The sequence below is a fragment of the Hirundo rustica genome, chromosome 1 (genome assembly GCF_015227805.2).
Source record: "Hirundo rustica isolate bHirRus1 chromosome 1, bHirRus1.pri.v3, whole genome shotgun sequence".
NCBI classification, from domain to species: Eukaryota; Metazoa; Chordata; class Aves; order Passeriformes; family Hirundinidae; genus Hirundo; species Hirundo rustica.
This window is the reverse complement of record NC_053450.1, coordinates 85,876,543-85,897,599: the sequence shown is the minus strand read 5'-3', so window position 1 is coordinate 85,897,599 and position 21,057 is coordinate 85,876,543. Positions and strand designations below refer to the sequence as shown.

General features: G+C 40.7%; 1 long non-coding RNA gene across 1 annotated transcript; it reads right to left on the bottom strand.

Annotated features, from left to right (window-relative positions):
• Nucleotides 1–9,836: 9,836 nt before the first annotated feature.
• Nucleotides 9,837–19,344, bottom strand: LOC120763688 (uncharacterized). Its single transcript, XR_005704120.1, has 3 exons — nt 19,227–19,344; nt 15,488–15,545; nt 9,837–9,957 (listed from the first exon to the last, which is right to left on the bottom strand). It is a non-coding gene; the product is annotated as an uncharacterized LOC120763688 (long non-coding RNA).
• Nucleotides 19,345–21,057: the final 1,713 nt, after the last annotated feature.

Below are 21,057 nucleotides of genomic sequence, written 5' to 3'. Positions count from 1 at the left end.
TTGTGTACATAGAAACCTTTGGGGTTTTTAATAAGAATTAAAAAAATAACAAAACCAAAAGAACTAGGATTCCGTCAGGACGAGAAAAATCTGCGCAAGGATTCTAAGTCGCCTTTCACGCAGGGGAATCCCGAGGTCTAAACCTGCTGGAGATGCTGGAGCGGGGAAGTGGCAGCGGATTCCCAGAGCAGCTGCTGGATGCAGGGGAGGGCAGGAGGGGCGGGGGCGGCCGGCAGCCACCAGGGGTCAGCCGAGACCTCCCCGAATCGCGCCCGGGACCCCGGGGGGAGCGGCCGTGACCGGGCGGAGCCGGGGGTTGGTACCCGGCTCCGCAGGTGTTCCGCAGGCTGCTGCCTGCACGGAGCACTGACGCATCCTTTTTATTCCCCCTGCGTTTATGAAGCAATTCCACTCCCAAGGGTAACTCTCGCAGTATCCACTCGCAAGGGTTTTAGTTTGTGCTGATACAGCGTGGCAAGGTGTTTTTTTACCTTGTTTTTTTTTTTCCCCCCCATACTCCCATGAAAGATGTATTTTGGGCTGCTACTTCGTGAACAAAGCAATCCCACCAGCCAGCAAATTGACTGTGTGGGGAATGTATCTCTACGTCTCAAAACTTATCCAGAAGTTGCAGATATAGCAAGTAAAAAAAAAAAAAAAAAAAAAAATCCAATTATGGATATAGTCATACCAGGTGCCAAATTTGTGCCTTTTTTTTTTTTTTTTTTTAGATTCAGTTCACATGTAGCTCACTTTGTTTCAGATCAAATGCTTCACTGAACTAAACCTAAAAAAGAAACACAGCTAGCCAAACAGCCCGAGATCACAACCCTGCAATAACAACCCGGGACACTCACACAATAGAAAAGCAAAGCTTCTGCAGCAGCAAGGAAACAGACTTCAGTCTCAAGCTTCCAGGGGGGTTAAAACAACAGTGAGTTAAAAGTGCAACTTTGCATAATAGGAAAATGTCTCAGTCTTATATTCCACGAGTCGAGAGTTGCAGAATCAGAACAGGAGAATTGCGTCCTGAAACTGAACCTGCATTACATATCCTGGGTTTGTCTGCATGGGCAGGGAGACAGAGGTTTGCCAACACCAGTCCAAGGAGAGGACCTGAAATTGGGAAGAATGCTTATGCACACATACTGGAACACAGGAAAGTCCCCGAGACAGAAAAATATAAACCAGCATGTATTTAAAAATTTTCCTGAACCAGGGCCAGTGTCTGTGGTAAGGATTAGAGGACTTTAATGATCAAGCGATTTTAATTAATATTCAGATGGTTTTCTTTTTCACGGAAAGATAATATAAGCTTATTAACATACCCCAACATAAACGGGTTTTGCCTTACATAAATAATTGGGGTTTTGAAGACGGATTTCTTTCCTGATAATTTTTTATCAGAACAAATAATAAAATAATACAAACAATGTTTCTGATAATCAAGCAAATTGAAAAAATAAATCAAATGAAAAAAAAAAATTGTTAATTTTCTGACTGACTGTAGAATAGCTTGTGCTTGGAAAAAACAATTCACTTGCACATTTTGACCACAATTTAGGACACTTACATACTCCCTCCTGCTGGGATACAAACTTTCCTTATTATTAAATGCAATAGCTTTGTAAATATAATAACACACTAATAGTATAATGAACTTTTCCACGTTCAGCCTTTTTTCCTGTTCTCAGTTATAATGACTACTTACTTTGAAAAAAGTATTGCTTGCCATACAGCTTGTTTGTACAGGATAAAACAATATCATATTTACCTAAAACACTGTTATAGCTTTATTCTATCTTAACTAGAAAACCAGTCATATAATTATTTTAGAACTGTTTATTTCAGTGTTGAAGACAACAAAAGATGAGCTCCAGTTTATGAAGCTTTGTTTCTGTAGGTGCTCATAAAATGATGTAGTTCAGAAACATTTCTGCCTGTTCCTCAGGAGCAATGGTTGTGATCTAAATTTGAGTCACACCACTCTATATCCAGAATTTCTCAACAGAAGACTGGGGAAAAAAAATCACAGCTATAATTCTATCAATGTAGCAATGGCCAACCTAAAGGTAGGATTAGATGGACCAGGCATTGACCTGCCAAGACTGGACATAAATTCAAAGCTAATCACACTAAGTAGATTAAAGAGTGGGGTTACACTATGTGTGAACGTTACAGTGAACTGAATATAATATTTGCAAATTCAGATTTCTTTCAGTAGCCATCCCCCATGTGACATTTGATACGTATGTGTGTAGATGTCTTTGTGCTACACAAAAACAGAAGTAAAGGCACTGAATTTCCAGCTTCAGGTTCCTTGACCCCTACAGAAAATGAGGGCATCTCATGTTCTAGTAGACAAGACAATCTCTCTAACATCCTTCCAGCACTGCCATAAATCTTTGATTCTAGTAACAATGTTGAGAAACCGAGGTCTAGATGATATTTTCCTCTAAGAGACTGAGCCGGTTCAATGGGGTTGTGCCAGTTAATACTAGCACATGGGTTCACCCAAGTATGTTCCAAACCAGGGTGCTATTTTTTCATATGGACACTGCCTTTTTCCAAGGCAGGGGACACGACCAGAATACTTCCAGAAGGATGTGTTTCATGGGAAGTTACAGAACTTTATAGGGAAACATTGTTTGCATAAGAATTGGCTCAAAATTGAGGAACTTTTCAAATAAAATTTAGCAGACTATAGGAGTTTTGGAGGACTTAGACTAGGAACTTGCATCAGAGCAAGATTTCAACAGGGCTTCTGTGCACAGCGTTTGTAACAGGGTTCAGAGGCAGCTGAACAGTTGAAGAAGGAAGTTTGGGCTTTTTTTTATTTTAACTGCTTGGTCACAGCAGCGCTGCTGGAGTAGAGCACGACCTATCTGCTGCCTGCGATGTGCCTCTCTTCTCAAACACGCCACAAAACACGTCAGTCGCTAATGGCAAAAATGATGAGTTTTTTCTCCTGCTGGAGAATTCTGTTGGCTCTTCTCCACACTGCTCTGCTTCCAACTCCCTTACACCTTCCCTCTCAGACCACAGCACACTTAACCCTTCCTTCAACACTCAGAAGTGCTTCTGTTCCTTGTACTAATCCCCTCTAATTATAGTTCATTGCAGTAAAGAGGTGGTGAGGAAAGAGGATTTGCACACGCACCTCTGAAACTTTCAAAGATACAAAATCCAGTCAAGGTCTGAAGCAGAAAATTTCAGCCAATTCTACTTTCCTTTTTGCTCAAAGCAACGGCTCAGCTGACCCAAAGCCCTTATGAAGTGGGAGAAGTGCACAGTTCCATGACAGCTGTGCCTGCATACACAAGTATAAATATATACACCCATTTGGGTACGTGGATATTTTTTTAAAAATCTGGTGCCTTGCTTTCCTCCCTTCCTCTGCTGCTGTCAGTGCTCCTAGCTGTGTTCCTAGACAAGGAACTAGTTAGACTGACCTCTGCTTCCCAGCATCCTGACAAAGAAACCCTGCCTGGCAGCCACCCAGTGCTGGGGTAAGGAGTTGTGCCTCTCTCCAGATAATCTGGATGGTAGGAAAGGAAGCTGGCACTAGTGTTTAGAGACACTGCTTGTAGGGCTGAGGCAAAGGTCCCTAACAAAGAGGACACTCCAGCACGTACATGGTGACTGCTGGAATGTTTCCTGCATTAAAATTGCTGCCCAAGAATCGCAGCAAGAGATCTCTGTGTACTTCTACAGCCAACGAGAAAACAACCAAGAGCTAAACTACAAGGATCAAAGGCATACAGCATCCATGTGAACATGGTTATTCAGAGGGACAGTGAAGCCACACTGCTACTGGAGCGTGAAGCAACCCCAAGGGACTTAAGAGCTGTCAGTGCAACAGGTTGGGAGGTTCTGCCAGGCAGCCAGAGGGTGTTGGGGAAGTGTACCCAGTAGAGCTCAACATCTGGGACCCTTGGTTGTCCCTGAAATGTTGGAAAGCACTGTGATATGATGGACAAAAGGCTTTTGGGGTTGTATGTACCCCATGCTTCTTTTCAATTAATTGGGAAAAATTTTTGGAAAGGTGGGGTGCTAGAAAGGACAAGTCACAAAGCAAAACTGAAGAGTAACTTCAGCAATTATTTATGTATTTACAAAAACATATGCCTCTTATTACATCTTTTTATTATAAGACAATTATTTGAGACCTGGGAAATGCATACTGAAATTAAACCACTTGATATTACATTTATACTATGATATATACGTGGGAGGTGGGGAGTTTTCCTGTGGGTGATAACTCTGAACCTGCTCCCAGTTACATCCAGACAAAACTGCCATTAACATTAATAGGAGGAGGACCTGACCTGCTGAGAGTGAGTTAGACTTCCTCTGAACTCAGCAGGGCCTAAGTAAAGTCCAAAGGATGGCTCGGCTCATGGAAGCATATTCAAACCCACTTTTCCTGAATATGATCATAAATCACTTGCTCTCCTAGGTCAGCTTCAAGGAAATTTGTATCCTCTCATGCTTATTTGTGCCTGGCTGAAACCAGAGATACCTTGTTGGTACATTACGAGAAGAGTTTGCTACATTTCTAGTTTCCAGTTTCTGTTTTATTCATTAAGGACACAAGCATCCACAAATGCCAGTTCTTTTTTGCTGTTTTCTGGGAAAGGATTGATTTTTGAAAGCATCTTGCATTTGTTGCTCCTATTCAATTTTTCTACAGTGAGTGCTCAGCATCTCTAGAAATCTCTCTGACTCAAGCTGAACAAAGTACGCAGAAAACAACAACCTGAATCAAAAAAAGCCCACAGCCCCATATAAAACCTTAATACTCTTTCCCTGTTCACCCAGTGCCTCAGCACATGCTGAAGTGCTTTGCTGGGAATTGGATGTGTCTAGTGCCAAGTACATCTCACAGTGCTTTGGTGGAGGATGCTGAAGCTGAGCTCCCAGAAGGCAGAGCCCACATCTCCAAGGGGGCCGTGGCACCCTGCCTCATGTCCCAGCCCCAGTCCCTGAATGACCTTGCAAAGACCACTGGAACCATATGAACCCAGACAAACTAAAACAATACCAAAATGCCGTCTGCTCCTCGGATTTGCACTTTGAATAGCTCTCTGCAGCGCTGCTAAACAAACGAGCAGCATTATTAACGGCAACAGGAGAGAACTACGCTGTGCTGGCATTTCCGATGCTTTCTTACAGGAGGGGCACTGTGGCGCAGCCTGCTACCCTTGATATCAGCAACTGGCAGGCACAGATTTACTGTGGAGAGGGGAAGCAGCAGAAGGAAAGAGCCTGTGCCCTGTTCAGGTGGAGTCAGCCGGAGCAAAGTTCACGCTGTACAATGCCATTGTCTGCCCAGCCCCTGTTCACATGGGAAGTTTCACGTGAAGCTTCCAAGTGCCACTGTGGGGAGTTCTGCAGCACTAGAACTGGGCAGCAAGTTGTCTGCCCTGCAAAAATTTGATTTTGTATTAACATAAACAAACTAGGGGCCTATGTATAAGTAAATAGAGAAAGAGAGAGCGTGTGAGGGTAGAAAAAAAGTCAGTTTGAATTAATTTAAATTGCCTAGGTCTTTATTATTTGAGAGCTGAAATTAAAATGAGCATAAGCCTAAGAATAATTTCAGAGGGTTAGACCTTAAACAAGAAACAGGTACGTAGCACTGAATAAATTATTTTCCATAAATATTTAGAGAGTCAGCAACTCACAAAACACGGGCAGGTAGAAATTCTTGTTGGGAGAAACAGAACACTGAGACCTGTCAAACTCAGAGTTTTATGTTATAGCTCCTGTTGGGATTTTATGAAGCTCCATGGGTTTTAAGAGGTATTCTAGGATAATATGAAAAAATGTGTTAAATGATACTGTTAGACTAGAGACTACCATATAGGATGCATATTTCACCTGCACAGCTCTAGGCACAGTAGACACCTTCAATGGATCCTCCTTATTAACTGCAACTTGAGAAGTAAACACTCTAATCAAAATTATAAATAATAATTTAAAAACTAAGAATAGCTTTCATTCATTATTTGAACTTTTTTCTCAAACTGGAACATTGAAAATTTCTGTCTCGTGTCTTATTTAAGCTAGTCTTATGTGCCCGTTCTTCTAGATTACATTTACATATTTATGATTATATTTCCAGACTCTCCAAAAATTACTCTTCTGACTCATAAATTTCAAGGAAAGCTTGAGGAGCAAGAAGAAGATTTTTAAAATAGACCCCTTCAGAGGCATTCAAATACCTTAGAACTGGAAAAATAAAGGGTGGTGAGTTTTCCAAATTCTGCCTCTAGACCTCAATGCATTTCAGTGCCTCAGATGGTTTTCACACAATGTTTTTCAAGGCTTCAAATTATTAGAATCTGAATTGAGAGCAACTCTAAAGCATGGTGCGTAAAAGGCTCTATAAAGTAGGTTAGCCTGTTTTTTTTTAACCAAAATTGTTTTGGTCTCCATAATCTGCGCTTGGAAAACGTTCTGTGCAAGAGGCAGTTGGCTGACTCTATAGCCGCATATTGTACAAGCAGGCATCACACAGGCCAGCCGTGTGTAAGCAGAACTCGTGACAGTCTTCAGCTTTTAAAACACTAACCTCTGCTAAGGGAGTGAAAGGAGTTGGCCTACTCATGTGGAGGGAACCTAACAAACACTCAGGAAGAGCTTTGATACTTCCCAGTTTATGGACACCAAAACCACAGCTAAAAAAAAAAAAAAAAAAAAAAAAATCATTGAAACGTTACTCACAAGGTAGCCACAATGATTTTGAGAACCTTATTGATGAGGATGGAAGGTAATACATGTAGTTTTGCTTTGTTGAATGGAGAATGAGCACTGAAGTCTGATTCTTGTTAAATGGGGGGAATAGCACTCCTGCTATACAGGGGTGATGTTTGCATCAGAACCTCATGATATTAAATTCCGGAACAGGCTTAATTTTTGACCCATACCCATTCATAGGAAACTCTGAGCATACATAGCAATCAAGAAGCTGGCCTTGGTGCTCCTCTATGCCTTCCATTGACTGGGGATATATTTGAAGACAAATATTACTTTTTTATTGTTTTTGAACACTTCCAAGATTCTTAGACACACGACAGTGCTGTGCGCAGGAAGATGAATGTATGAGGGCGTAGGGTCTAACAAACCATGTAACTGGGCAATGGCTTCAGGAAAGGTTTTGTTCCTATAAGCAGTAGCCCCTATCTCACAGGTCCTTTTTAACACACAACATAAGCAAAGCAACGCAGCTGGTACAGCACTTTTTGTTTTGAAGTATCCCAGATTATCCCTCAAAACAAGCAGCCTTTAGACTGCTGACAGGCGACTCGGAGTATGACAGCCAGTTGTGACAAAAGGCAGAATGGTTAGATCTGGTACAGAAAACAGCCACTGCTTTAAGATCAGTCCATCAGAAACCATCTCTGTTGACCTAATTATTCTACCGCTGCTGAAAATAATGGAAGTCTCCAACACACTTCAGAATAAAGCTAAACATAATTTTACCTCTGAAAAATCACATCCATTGTGACCACATTTCACAAAAAGGATTTTGCTCTCTATGCCAAGGCATCTGTACAGAGCTTAGGGAATCCAAAACTGGGCAAGCAGAAACACATTTATTTTATTTATATTAAATCTACTACATAACATCTGGGCTTAATGTAGAAGTACATCATAGCAGACAAAAACACTGAAATCAGAAAACAACCCCTAATCTACCCGAGCACCTTTCCTGCGCATAAATAAATCTGCAATTTACATAAAGGCCAGGTCAAAGAAATGTGTGTAAATGTCCTAGGCTGGGTTTGTCAAGCTGACACTTTTCAAGCCTTTGCAAATTTGTAGCCAGAAGGCAACATCATGATCAGCCATAGTGCTTTCCTGCAAAACAGCCACCTTAGGATTACACTCCACAGTTTTTGTAGGAAAAGTAATAACTTGCGGTAGAAATAGAGAGTTCAAGACTTTGCAGTGGGTAATTGCACTGTTATAAAAATATAAAAATATTTATATTTGTCTTGAAATGAAGCTACAAAGCAAAGAATTTCGACATTACATGTCGGAAAGAGCCTTGACGCTCTCTCTTCTTTATTTAACTTTCCACCTTTAGGACACTTGGTATTGACCGATTCAAAAAGTAAATTAACAAAGTGCCCACCTGCAGTGCCAGATGACATGCTAAGAGGTTTTTGAAACATGTTCAAACTGGTTTTTACCTGCTCTTTTTTTATATTCGTATCTAAAAGAAAAAAATCCCAAATGAGAAACAGCCATTTAGCTTCCTATTTCAAAATTCTTGTCTCCATAAGAAAAATTAATTTTCCTTCACATTTTCTTTGGCAGAAAAATAAAATATTTCTGATTCATATTCCACAGATGTTAAACTGTGATTGCTAGTATTGTTCATTGTAGAATTACAGACTGCTTTTAATACTTAATGTGATTTAACAGTCTTGACCTAAGCATGCTCCTTTCTGTGAAATACATTAGCATTGAACTGATTTAGAGTAAAAAGATCTAGTGTTGTGCTTTTTTGAACTGATTTGTCTGGGTTTGGTTTTTTTGGTTTTTTTTTTTTTTTTTTTGAAACAACAATTAATAGAAATAGCAATAACAAAAAGAAAAACAAAACCCAAAACAACAACCAAAAAACCCCACCCGAACAACTAAAAGTAATCAAAACAACTGAAATTTACGCATTGATTCATGTCAGGAGGTTTACCTCAGAGATAACCAGGTTTTCATTATTTCAAATAGATTTCAAGACTGAATTGTGTAGAACTGGAATCTTTGGTGGTATGACCCAGACTTTCACTTACTTTTATTTTCTTATAAATTTCTACAGTTGATTAAAGTACATTTCAGGCTTCCCAAAAAATTTCCATTAAAGTTGCTTTGTGTTCATGAAATGTTCTTTATGAGAATGCCAAACCTCAAAGCATATCCTGAATCAGCTGGTTCAGGCAGCTTTTAATGTTTCTTTGGGCTGTGAGGTCCCCAGCACTTATCTGCAGCTCTCTCTAAGGCTTCATTAACCAGATGTTGTGGGCACACAAGATTGAAAAGTCAAACCTATATTTCTGGTGCAGCAGTGGAATGGAAGGCACGGTTCAAAGCCCAAATGGTGAAAACTTGTTTCAGGAAGTTACAGGGCTATTTTGGGCAAAAGGACAAGAAAATTCTATAACACCAGCCTATTTTACAAAGTCCCATTAGATCATTTAGAAAAACTTTTGGCTCCTAGGAACAAACCCTCAGAAAAGAATCTCAATTACCTTCAGATGCACATGAGAAACTCATTGGTTCCAATAAGTACCAAGCCTGTGTATGTGCTTTTTGAGCATTTATGAATGGACCAGGCTAAGATGCCAGCAGATTTACAGGCTGGATGCAGTTCTGCTTTTTGGTAGAAGGTGAAGGAAGATGAGCACCTCCCACTTTGGAAACAGCAGCTATTCCACAAGCACAGGAACAGCTGTTCTCAAGGTGCATTCTGGCTAATAAGAGGAAACCTCAGATCTGCAACTCTCCTAGTTTTCTATAAGGCAATATGCATTCATTGCAACCTTTAAATCAATGGCAAAACAGCTTTGTTTTGCCTGAATGATGAACGAAAATTGTTATTTCTAAATTACATGTTAAGAGAGTGAAAGTGCTATATGCTTTCCTGATGTTTGAATGTATTTCTGAATGAGATCATAAAGGCACTGGCAATGCCAGAAGAAAATTAGAGAGAAAAATTCAAAAATATTTTGAATATTTTATCATCCTAGCTCAAGAGAAATTAAATTTGACTCTTTCTTGTTACTTAAATATTTGAAAAATATTAATTAAATATTTAATATTTGAATAAAATGAAGTATTGCAATAACTTAATAATGAAACTCCTACTGTTGTTTTACATTAAATCTGGTTAATTTCCCCCCAGACTTCTATGCAGGTCTGCTGGCACGATCCAGATGGATTTTAAATCTAAAGAAATAAGGGGGGGGGAAAAAAAAAAAAAAAAAAAAAAAAAGGCATTAGCAATTGCTACAGTAAAACTTTAAAGTAGGAAGAACTTATTTGTGCTGGATTCTAATGCTATGTCAAGACTGCTAAATAAATCAGATCCAGGGAATATTCCTGGCCTGAAGGCCAGTCTGACTGCATCTGCAGTGTTTAGCCTTGGTCCTTTCTACCACCCCACCTTTGTCCTTCACACTGTACAATGGTGTCCCTAAGACATAGATATAATTTTAATGTTGTGGGTTGGTTTGTTTTTTGTTTTGGTTTTTTTTTTTTTTTCATCCAATATGCCTGAAATAATGTGCAGGCTCACCAAAACAGAGCTTTGATTATGTGAGCCTGATGTATATGTTTCATGAGCACAGAGATGTTGGAGGGTGCAGAATCTGCTGAACCTCAAAGGTCTGTCTTGGCAACAGGCATTTTAATGCAGCTCAGGCTTATCTGTATTCCCTGTTGAAACTGATTTCTGCTCTCTGCTTTCCCAGTGCCAGGAGCAGGTATTGCCTTAGAGAGCACCATACAGCACAGGTCAAAACAACCAGGGAACATATTCAAAGTTAGGCAGCATGGATGCTCAGCAGTCTGTGCTCAAACACACTCCCTGGACAAATTTTATTTAGCAACAGAAACAAAGTCCAAGTGTTTAAAGGAGCTTTACCACACCCACAAGAACCGTGGGTTGTGATAAAGGTCAAAATACCATTTATGGAAACACAGTTGGCTTTTTCAGCAATCTTGTTAGAATTACAGCCCGGCTCTAAGGAACACACTACCATTTGTGAGTGAAGGAAGCTATGTGTTCTGGGGTGAAGAGAAGGAAAGGGCCACCCAGGCAGGGCACCTTCCTGGCATTGTCCTGCCCTGCTCCAACCCAGCTTCTGCCAAACTTCTCCACCTGTAAATGCAGGTGATGATCCTTTCTAAGGGGCTGGAGAAAGGGTTTGGACTGTTTCGTAATGGAAAGAATACATGATGAGAAAGGAGGTGCTGGCAGTTTTGAGCATCAAAAAGTTATTTGTTATCAGTGTTAAAATTAAAATAGAATGTAATTCACTTTCTACAAGAGCTGTAATTAGGATTCTATTTGTTTTTGTGCCCACGTATGGAACAACATTTTATCTCTTGAGGAAGAGGCAAGAAGGTGCATTTTCCATTTTTACATGCATACATCTGTAACTATCTTATAACATTCACATTTTGTTTCTTTTTAGAACACCAGGTGAGCCAGTAATGCCTCACCTAAAAAGGCATTCTTTGCTTTTTTTTGCTAGACTTCTTTAGTGTTTAAAAGCTTAGATAGGAAGAGAGACCAACAGAAGAAGAGGATCCAGGAACCACCCTCAGGGTTGATTCTGACTGTGACTTAAAGCACATCACATTGGTTAACAGTTTTGAAAGTTATTTAAACTCATAGCTCCAATCAAAAGCAGTAACTTCAAAATAAATTCTTAAAATAGGAAAAAGTTAGGACTTTCACTCAACTAAACTTAGATCCTAAATACAGATATGAGTTTTAAAATGTCTTGATTTTTTTCTATATTAACTGAGGTTAGTATGACTTACACTACTATAAACAAAGCAAGAATTTCACAAAAAAATTCTTTGTGTTGTGGTTACATACAGTTATTCCCTAAAATTAGGGGTAATTCCTCACAATAAATAACACCTACAAAGTTATAGAAAGGCAGAAGCATCTTAAAATAAGTCAGAGGAGAATTGTATGGCATACTGTTAAAGTATAATGGTAGGAGTCCCTTGTTTCCATTCATAATATATCTTTTCAGCTTAAAAATGAATAATGAAAGAACTATTATATTGAAAATATGTAACACTTAAAGCAGATGTGATACATTTTCACTGTGGTCAGAAAATGGTCTGCAGATAAATGGGCTAAAAGTATGGCTTTGCCTACTATTATATCCTTTCTTTTACATTTAGAAATGACTTTTGTTCCTATCATTTATAAATAAGTTCATCCTGTCAGGTTGTTTGGTTTTTTCCCAAGAGGTCTGAGGTGTGGTTCAGTAATTATATCCCCCTAAACTGAAGGCCACTGAAAAAAGGTCCAACAATTTTCTCCTGAATGTGGATTAGGTAGCACTTTTCGTGTACTTTGCTTCTTTTCTGTCTCTCTGAAGTGGTTTGTCCTTCACAATTCCTGGGACTCCAAATGCTGGACTTCCTGAGCTCTTTCCATGGAAGGACTAAGGTCTGTGGAGGCACCATAAACATTGCAAAATACACCTTCTGGGAACTTCCACCACAATGCAGTTAGGGGGATTCAGACACACCACTTCTGACGGTCGAGTGGGAGGAAAGAGGACCTGAAGACTTGTGAAGTCAGAACAACTTTGCTGCAGGCAATGTTTTTCCTTCTTTTTACCTCAATGATCTGTAATTTCTCTGTCTACCACCCCACGAGCTGAAACGTGGACCACATTGGGCTCTTTGGGCAGTCTCAGTGCCATGTTTGGTAAGGGTTTCTGGGACCCCGAACACTTGGGTCACCCCTTGGTGCACCTCCAGCATATTTGGCCAATGTACGAGCAGGTGGAGGCAGACACACATGGAAACTGATGGGATACATCCAGATTTGGCCCATTTCCCCTCCCAGACTGCTCCAGCTGATGAGGTGAGCCTCACACATCACTTTCTTCCCAGCTACCTCCCTCCAGCAGGTATATCCATAATGATATGGGGCTTTCTTCAAAGAAATTGTTGCCAAAGCCCTTTCCACCATCCAAACAGCTCAACAGATAATGTCTGACTCATAATACCCAACCCATTAATTTTGCTTTTAAGAGGTGTGACCATTTCTGAGAGTACACTGACTGCTCTCTCTCACCTTTCAGTGGTAAGACAACCTAATGGGACTATATTTTCAACATGTAGCTTTTGTATTTTATTTTAAAGAACAACACAAAGCTTTCTAGCTGTTCAAATTCTTGCTTTTCATGGCTGTGTTCTCTAATCCTCCTGTTATGAATGACCAAAGAGGAGTACCAGTCTGAAATCCTTTCTAACTCTTGTTATTTTATATACCTTTAACTGCTCCCCTTTAAAACTTAAGGGACAATCTTTTCACTGTCCTTTTCATGTGGAAGATAATGAAAGCCTCAGAACGTCTTGGCAGGATCAGGGGTTATCCACATAAAAAGTTTGCCAAGAAATACGTAAAAGAACATATTCTGACAATGCAGTGAGAAATTTTTGAGCTAAACCAGAAGAAAAATCCCATTTCATTACTCTGTGTCACAGGACAGCTATTCCAAAATCCGTTACCCTTTAACATCCTATTTTGTTCTGGGACAGCATCCATATTTCATTAAGTCCTATTTGTCATTTGCATCATCTACACATTAGGATACACAGTACATCATAAAATATTTCTTTATTGACAGGCAGCTCATTTATGGCATTATGATCCTGACAAGTGTGGCACATTTCATGGCACATTTTTTTAATACTTAGACATAGGTAATATTTAAAACATCTATTTTGCTGTTGTTGAATCTTCCCACTCCAGAAGATTGAAAATTACCAGAGAATTCATGTTTACAAGTATGACTTTCTACAACCACATTTTAAACCATGTTCATTTATTTCTGCATACATATCTACATGTTTCCCTGTGTAACTCAAATTCTGATCAAGAGAACCAAACTTTCAATATGAGCGTTCACTAACATTCTTTAGCAGCCAAAGCCATCATTTTCAACACATTTTACCATGATTTATTTCAGGGGAGGGTGCAAAATTACATGCAGAAGAACATGCTGGTTTTTAATATACCCTTAATTTCAGAGTTTTACTGAGGTTTCTGGTTCTCAGTGCTACAAAATATACAATAGTGATAATACTAAAATCTTTTAAAATTCCCTAGTTACATTCAGATTTTTGCCAGTTTACAAAAAGTTCCCCAGAGTGAAATGTAAGCCTTTAAGAAAGTACTTCAGAAGAATAAAATAAAATACATTCTGGCTGGCCTTTGTTATCTAGATAAAAAAATTAATTCATTGTTTGGACAGGCCAAGAAGTAAAAAGTAACTGAATTCTGGGGGGAGATGGAGTACTTAATACAACACATGATTTTTATCAGCTTTAATTTGTAGGAAACATATAGTGAATCCAAAATAATTTCAAAGTAAATATATTAGGAAGCTTATGGAAATTGTCAAAAGGCATTTTTTTTTATGAGAGACTGCATAGCTACTCTTGCTTCCAAACATCACATGAAATATTTTCCTACTTCAAGCACACAAAATATTGAATGTAAAACTGTTCTTTATGGAATAAAGCACAATAAATTCCGTAAAGACCTAGAGACTGTGCCACATGAGGAAAAATTGATTACAGAGGTTGCAGTTTTATCCTTAGTTTGCATAGAACTGTACTTTACTTGAGGCAAAGTTAACTGCGCAGTGAGGGAGAACTGAACAAAAGAAGCCCATTTAATGGGCACACTGACAGCTTCCATATAAGAGAAAAGGAAATATTGAGGACTAGAGAAAAGAGCACTTTGTGAGCTGTGTGGCACTTGGGGAGACTGCACAGTTTCTGGGGAGGGGGTGACACCTCTGCCGGCTTTTGCTTCAAAGAGTTGACTGGGAGCCCTTAAATGTCTCCCCTGAAACCTCCCTTCACCCTCCCAGGTGGGGCAGGTGCATCCATGCTTTTTTTTGCCTTCCCCACCTGTGGAAGAGGCAGAGGTGGTGGTGCCTCTGTTTTCCCAGATCAGCTAGGTGGAGGTCCCAGCCATGTTTCTGGGCAATTAGCATTTTTACCTCCTCTTGGACTTCAAGCTGTTCCGGGGGGACTCAAAATTTAGGAAAACTGGTGGAACTGGGGCAGGTGCCCTGCTTCCTAACTGTAAGACAAATGCTGCCAAACAATAACACCCATGCATGGAACTCCCTGGGCAGGATCTAAGTTAATAGAGGAAATGAGACGTTATTCTGACATGTGGAAAAATTGACGCTCTAACTTCAAAAAAATTCCAGCCAACCCAAGAGGCACCAAGGAAGCTAACAGCAACAAACTGGTGCACAAAACATAAATGCAGCAATTTCAGATAGAAAGCACAAACAAATTTGAGTTAGTACAGTTAGAGTCACTACCAGCAATCAATATTGATATGTCACAGCACTTTCTGCATGACAGCATTGTGTATTTGGCTAAAACTGTAATTGTTCTCATATGAGGAAACTCAAAGTAAGGATGAATGAGATTACAAAATCTGCAGAATGCTTTCAAGAGTTGCCAAACGGATCAATGTCATAAGAAGGGATTGATTTAGACAACAAGATTAACACCCAGAATGATGAAGCGCTATATTTCATATCCAAATAGAGAAATGGAAGATTTAGTAAAGCAAATAACTGGTGAAATTGACACTTACTGACCAAGTTAACATATACAAGCAAAGATAATTGATATGAGCAAAATTTGATTTTAAGATTCAATTTGCCAGTTCAAGAAATGCAGCACATACCTCATTGTCAAACTAAGACACCTCTTATTGCTCTTGTTTGGCTTTAGCATCCATGTCACTGTTAAGACAAAGTGCAGATGAACACAACACAAGTATTATATGATTTGGCATTATACCAGGAGACTCACATAACAATTTATAGCACACATGCTTGACAATTTGGTGTACATGCAAGTACAGATGAAGATTTTGGCCAGGATTGCAAAAAAGAATCAAACATATATTTGGAAAAGAAATTATTTGCTACAAGCATCATGCACCTCACCCTAAAAGAAGAATCCTCACAGATCTCAACTTCAGCTTAAGTCTAAATACATGAATCTTGAATAATTGAAGGGAACTCAAAATATAAAAGGAATTTTAGTGTCACGACAAGCAACAACTACGTTTACTGGAGTGAACCACATTTGCTCATCAAAATTCTGTATCTTAAGAACTAAACCACAGATTATCAAGTTGTTTAGCTTTTTCATTTGGATATATGGATATGAAGGCTGGAAATGCACCAGAGATAAAAACAGGTGTCTGTACACTTCTGAAAGCAAATAAGCATCTAAGGGAACAAAACCATGGCAAGAATAAGGATGAATCTGTGGGCTTAAAAACCAGAAATTATTCAGAAGAGTAGGAGGAAATTTGTAGGCTATACATTAAGAATGAATGCTAGGAAAGTGATATACAGGGGAGCAGGGCCAAAAAACATTACTCTACGCAAGGAAAATTCATGGGGCTTCAAAACACAAAGGGAGAGCAGCCAGAAACAGACTGGACTGGCAGGGGCCATGCTCATGCCGGTAGCCCATCTGAAAAGAAAGGTTCACCTGTGATGTAGGCTCAGATGAACTCTGACTGGACTCTAGTAATTCAAAACTGCTTGCTGGTACATTTGTTTCTAAATGAGATGAGTCGTAAAAGGGCTTCGATAGGGCAGTAGCTGTAATTGTGGTTCTTATGACTTTACTGACCAGTGCTGTGAACTCCTTCCTCTATGTTAATTCATAGCCAGGAGTAACTGCAGGTACCAACACCTCCATCACCAAGAACTGCAGCTCTCCCCTTTGTCCAGCCCTTGTCCATGCTGTTCTCATCTGGACTATCACACAGCCAGGAGTAGGTGCTGGAAAAACCCATCTTTGCTCCCTTCCTCAGAAGAAATGGGAAAGCCTATGAGTGAGTAATAAGCCAAACAACTGTATCACTCATTAACCACACTGCTGGACAGCAGTGCACCAGCTAGCTTCCAGAGAAATTGTCACTTGTTAATTTTCCAACGAGGAATTTTCCAAGCAAAATTTTCAGCTGCTCTTGCAGATCTTGTATTATGCAGTCTAGGAAGAATGAGGATATTCATTTAAAGCCCCTTTGGAAAAGTAGCTTCAGTTCTACTTCTTCAGAGGGTAATGGAAGGAAAAACTCTCACTGCCTAATGGAAAAAGTTCCCAGCCTGTGCTTCTTTAGGAATTGGGCGCTGCTGCTCAGGGGTGTCCTTAGTTTGTGAATTTGACCTCAACTTCATTCTAACTTCACCATAATATGGCAGAATGATTACATAAAGCATCTCCTGGAGTTCCTCAAGGCAACACAAATGACGAATCAGCTCTAGTCTTCCCATTTGGAAGAATGTGATTGCATCAGATGAAGCAATTTGATATTCTAACTAATTTCTAAAATTATGCCTGGAGACTGGATTTTTGAGTGGCTACTCCCTCCTTTACATGAAAATTCAGGATAACCAAAAGAAAATGAGGTTGTAAAACATGCTAACAGTTTAGCTCATGGCTAAGAGAGGACCTTGCCAGTATGATAGCAAAAGAATAACCTATCATAATTTGTCTTTAAAGGATCTACCCTTGCTATGGTCTGAAAAGTAAGGCAACCAAGACAAAACTAAGGCATTTGTCCATTTGAAAGAGTCCCCACATCAATACAATCAAGAAAAAGTCTCTGTAGGTACTTTTCAGATTCCTGCCCAAGTTCTTCACGCACTAACCTGGGATTATCACTTGTACACTTATACATTGAGGGACCACGGAAATCCATCTACTATCTTATTTTTACTGGGGCTGACCTCCAAACAGAACAGGAAATCTCTTTGTAAGCAAATTCCCATAACCAGTCCCCTTGCTGTTTAGTCTGCATCGGATTAAGCAGTGACTTGCTTGCTTCTTTGATTGGCATCTATAGTACAATAAAAACAAATGTACAGAGCAAATCTCACCAGAAAAGCCTCCCAATCTGCAGACCCTTTCAGCTTTATTTGGACTGAAACTTGATGATAGCTCCACTAGACAGGAAACATTCACCCCTCCTTTCTAATATGGCACTACCAGGAAGACACATTTTCTCACAGACCAAGTAGCAGAGCTGAGAGCAGGGCAGAGAGCAGGAACACCAGAGACCTATAATTCATGTCCTAAATTCAAGCTGTTGTAAGACAGCAGAAGCTGACAACATTATTTATTTAACCTGCATTTAATTCTTTAATTGGGAAAAACATGGTTTTCGCCATGCTTGAAATTGGGTGAGATATGGATAAAACAAAGTAAAAGCAACCCAGTTATTTTAAGCCCACCACATGGTAGAAAGCTGGAAGGAGCGGACACTTGAACAGCAAAGCAATTTTTTTCTGTTTTCTCACTGGATATAACACACTGCTTGTTAATAATGCTTTGCAATTCTCTATCACCAGAAAGCCCCTCCAGGTGGTTAGGACTCTGCCTTTGGTGCTGTGAGAATTCATAGAAATGCAGAGGGGCTCAATATGTACAGCACTCAACACTGACAGAAAATCTTAAGAGAAACAAACATGTGACAGAAAAGGAGTTGGGAGCATTATCCTGCTGCTCTGTAGCATATCTACCAAGTCGTGATATTTATATGAAGTGACCACATACTGAAAAGTCAAAGAAATTAAATGTTTATTTTTGAGACCGAATAAGAGATGCCACATAGTTGAACTAGCATTAAACAAAGGAGCCATCAGCAAGGGTGAAGTGCAAGTCCTGTCCTTACACTTGCATCACGTGCATTTGACACTGCTCTCCAACTCAAACCTCACCAGCCACTCCATCCAACCTCCCCAGGTCCTTAGAATGCTACAATATCCTGAGTTGCAAGGGACCCATGAGGATCATTGAAGTCCAACTCCTGGCCCTGCACAGGACACTCCAAGGGTCACACTGCGTTCCTGAGAGCATTGTCCAAACTCTTCTTGAACTCTGGCAAGCTGGTGCTGTGACCACTGCCCCGGGAAGCCTGGGCCAGACCAACAACCCTCTGGTCCAAACAAAACCTCTGCTACATATTTAACATTGGGCTGTCCGTTGGAAAGTTGCAGATGCACCTCCTACTGCTACCAGTACAACCATGGTCAAAGAATACATCCAAGAACTGGAAACTGTACAGTCAGTGTGTGTGTGTGTGTGTGTATGTGCAAATTCATCCAAGTCTGGATGGCCACAGAAGAAAATTATTCTTCTGTTTCTTCACCAAAATAAAAGATGGATCATTGTAGCCACCTACCTGTGCACAAGAACTTGAATCCAAAAGAGTCCTAGCACTTTTGAGAAAGGCAAATTGCAGCCCCACACTTGAGTCTTTTGCACTCCATCTGAGCCTGTTAAATGCTGGTGCCCAGCTACACCCAACCAGGCTAAAAGTCCAACAGGAAGGACACAAATAAAACTTCTGTGAGATTCTCCGGCATTTTTTAACTGAAAAAGTGTAGGTGGTCACTTACTGTGGCAGCATCAGGTTACTAAATCCAGGAAAGCCATGGGCTATTGCTTCTTCCTCCCAATCCCAGTTGTAATCTGACTTTTTATCTCACTTTCCTTCTGCTGACTTGCCTACCTGCTCCATTTGGCATTAGCTTTATTGTTGACCTACAAAATCTCATTTGAAGAGGTGAAAAGCAGGCGGGAGTAAATGACTCCATCCCATTCACCTGATTCATATTACTCTGGAACAGTTTTCCACACCTGCTTTCATATGGTTCATCTGAAGGCGGTTAAAAAGATACCAGAAGAAGTATCTTGCTGGCAAAAAAGTAGATGTCTTGTGTTGGCCTGCACCTTCCTTTGCTGTAGGGTAATTACATCAGCTACTTCTTGTGAACATCAGCTCCTGTGTAAGATAGCCACAGGCTGATTTTGCAGATCAGCTTCTCAATCCCTTCTCTGAAAAAGAAAGGATAAGAGTTAGGCTTCTTAGTCAATTTTCTGAGATGCCTGAAGAAAGCCTTTCTTGGAGCTGGCACCAGCAGGGCTGCTCACAAGGCTTCCTTCCAGCCCCCTCTGGGGTGGCTGGATCCCTTCACGGGATGACACAACTCACTAAACCTGCAGAAGGCTACACCTGCCAAGGGTGTGGGGGGGGAATCTTTCTGGCATTTTAGGAAGTCAAATTGCCTCAGCAGAGGCCAGTGATGCCAGAACTGCCACAAGAGAGGGCAGGGCTCATGACTGTGGGGTGAGGGAGAAGGGCCACCCCCTTCCCGGCAGCAGGGATGGCTGGTTTGGCCATCCAGAAGCACAGCCTGAGAGTCCTGCCAAATGCCTGGATCACCAGGCTGGAGGCAGAAAGCTGCAGTGCTCCCGTGCCCTCCCTGCTGAAGCTGGCACTGTGCCTGGCACCCCCAGGGTGTTAACTGGGACAGGGAAACAGAACTCCTGGCTGGACAGAAGGACACAGGGATACCTGCCAGCTGGGCCAGAGCTCCAGGGATGGCCCTCACACAGCCAAGAGAGGCAGAACTATACCCTGCAAAAGAGCATCAGCCTCATCTGGGGAAACCCTCATGATGCCCTAGACAGATAACCATCCTTGCCTTTAGCTTGGAGCACAGCAATGAAGGGGAACGTCCCCTCTCTGGCAGAGAAAGGACCTGATGTCAGGCGTCCTGTTACTGTGGAAAGCTTAGACTGAGGTTGCACCACTATTTCCAGCAGCTGCACTACTCTTTGAATTGTAGGTTGTTTTTTTGGGGGGGAGAGGGGAGTGGTTTTTTGGGGTCAAGGGACTAGTGGGGCTCTCAAAGGATATTTGTCAGAACTCCCATTGGTGGATGCCATCAGGGGTTAAACATGAGCTGGGTATCTACTTACTGAGCTCAGGAAGGGAAGAGGAGGAAAAAAAAAAGAAGAAAGAAAAAACAGAGGCAGTCCCAGGCATGCCCAGGAGCAGACCTTTGGGCACCTCAGGAATTTTACTGGCAGGAACTTAGGCACTTGCAGACTTGAGACGCCTCTAGGGTTAGGCAGTAGCTGAACAGGGGTTTTGAGGATCTAAATATTGGCCACAAATGCCTACGAGGCAGTTAGGCAGAGCTTACATGCCTAAACCTTTTTTGTGGCTCTAGCCCTAAACTAATATTATGGAAAATGCCAGCAATTATTAGGGACTCCTTATCAGATTGGAGACATATTTCCTTTGCATAACTTTACCATGGCCTCATTTATGTGGTGCTTAGAGAGGATGAATACCTGTTCTGCATGAGTAATTATGCCAAAGGCTCGTGTGAGGGAGGTAGTCTATGACCGCTGAGTAAGGCCAGCTACGTTTACCTACAG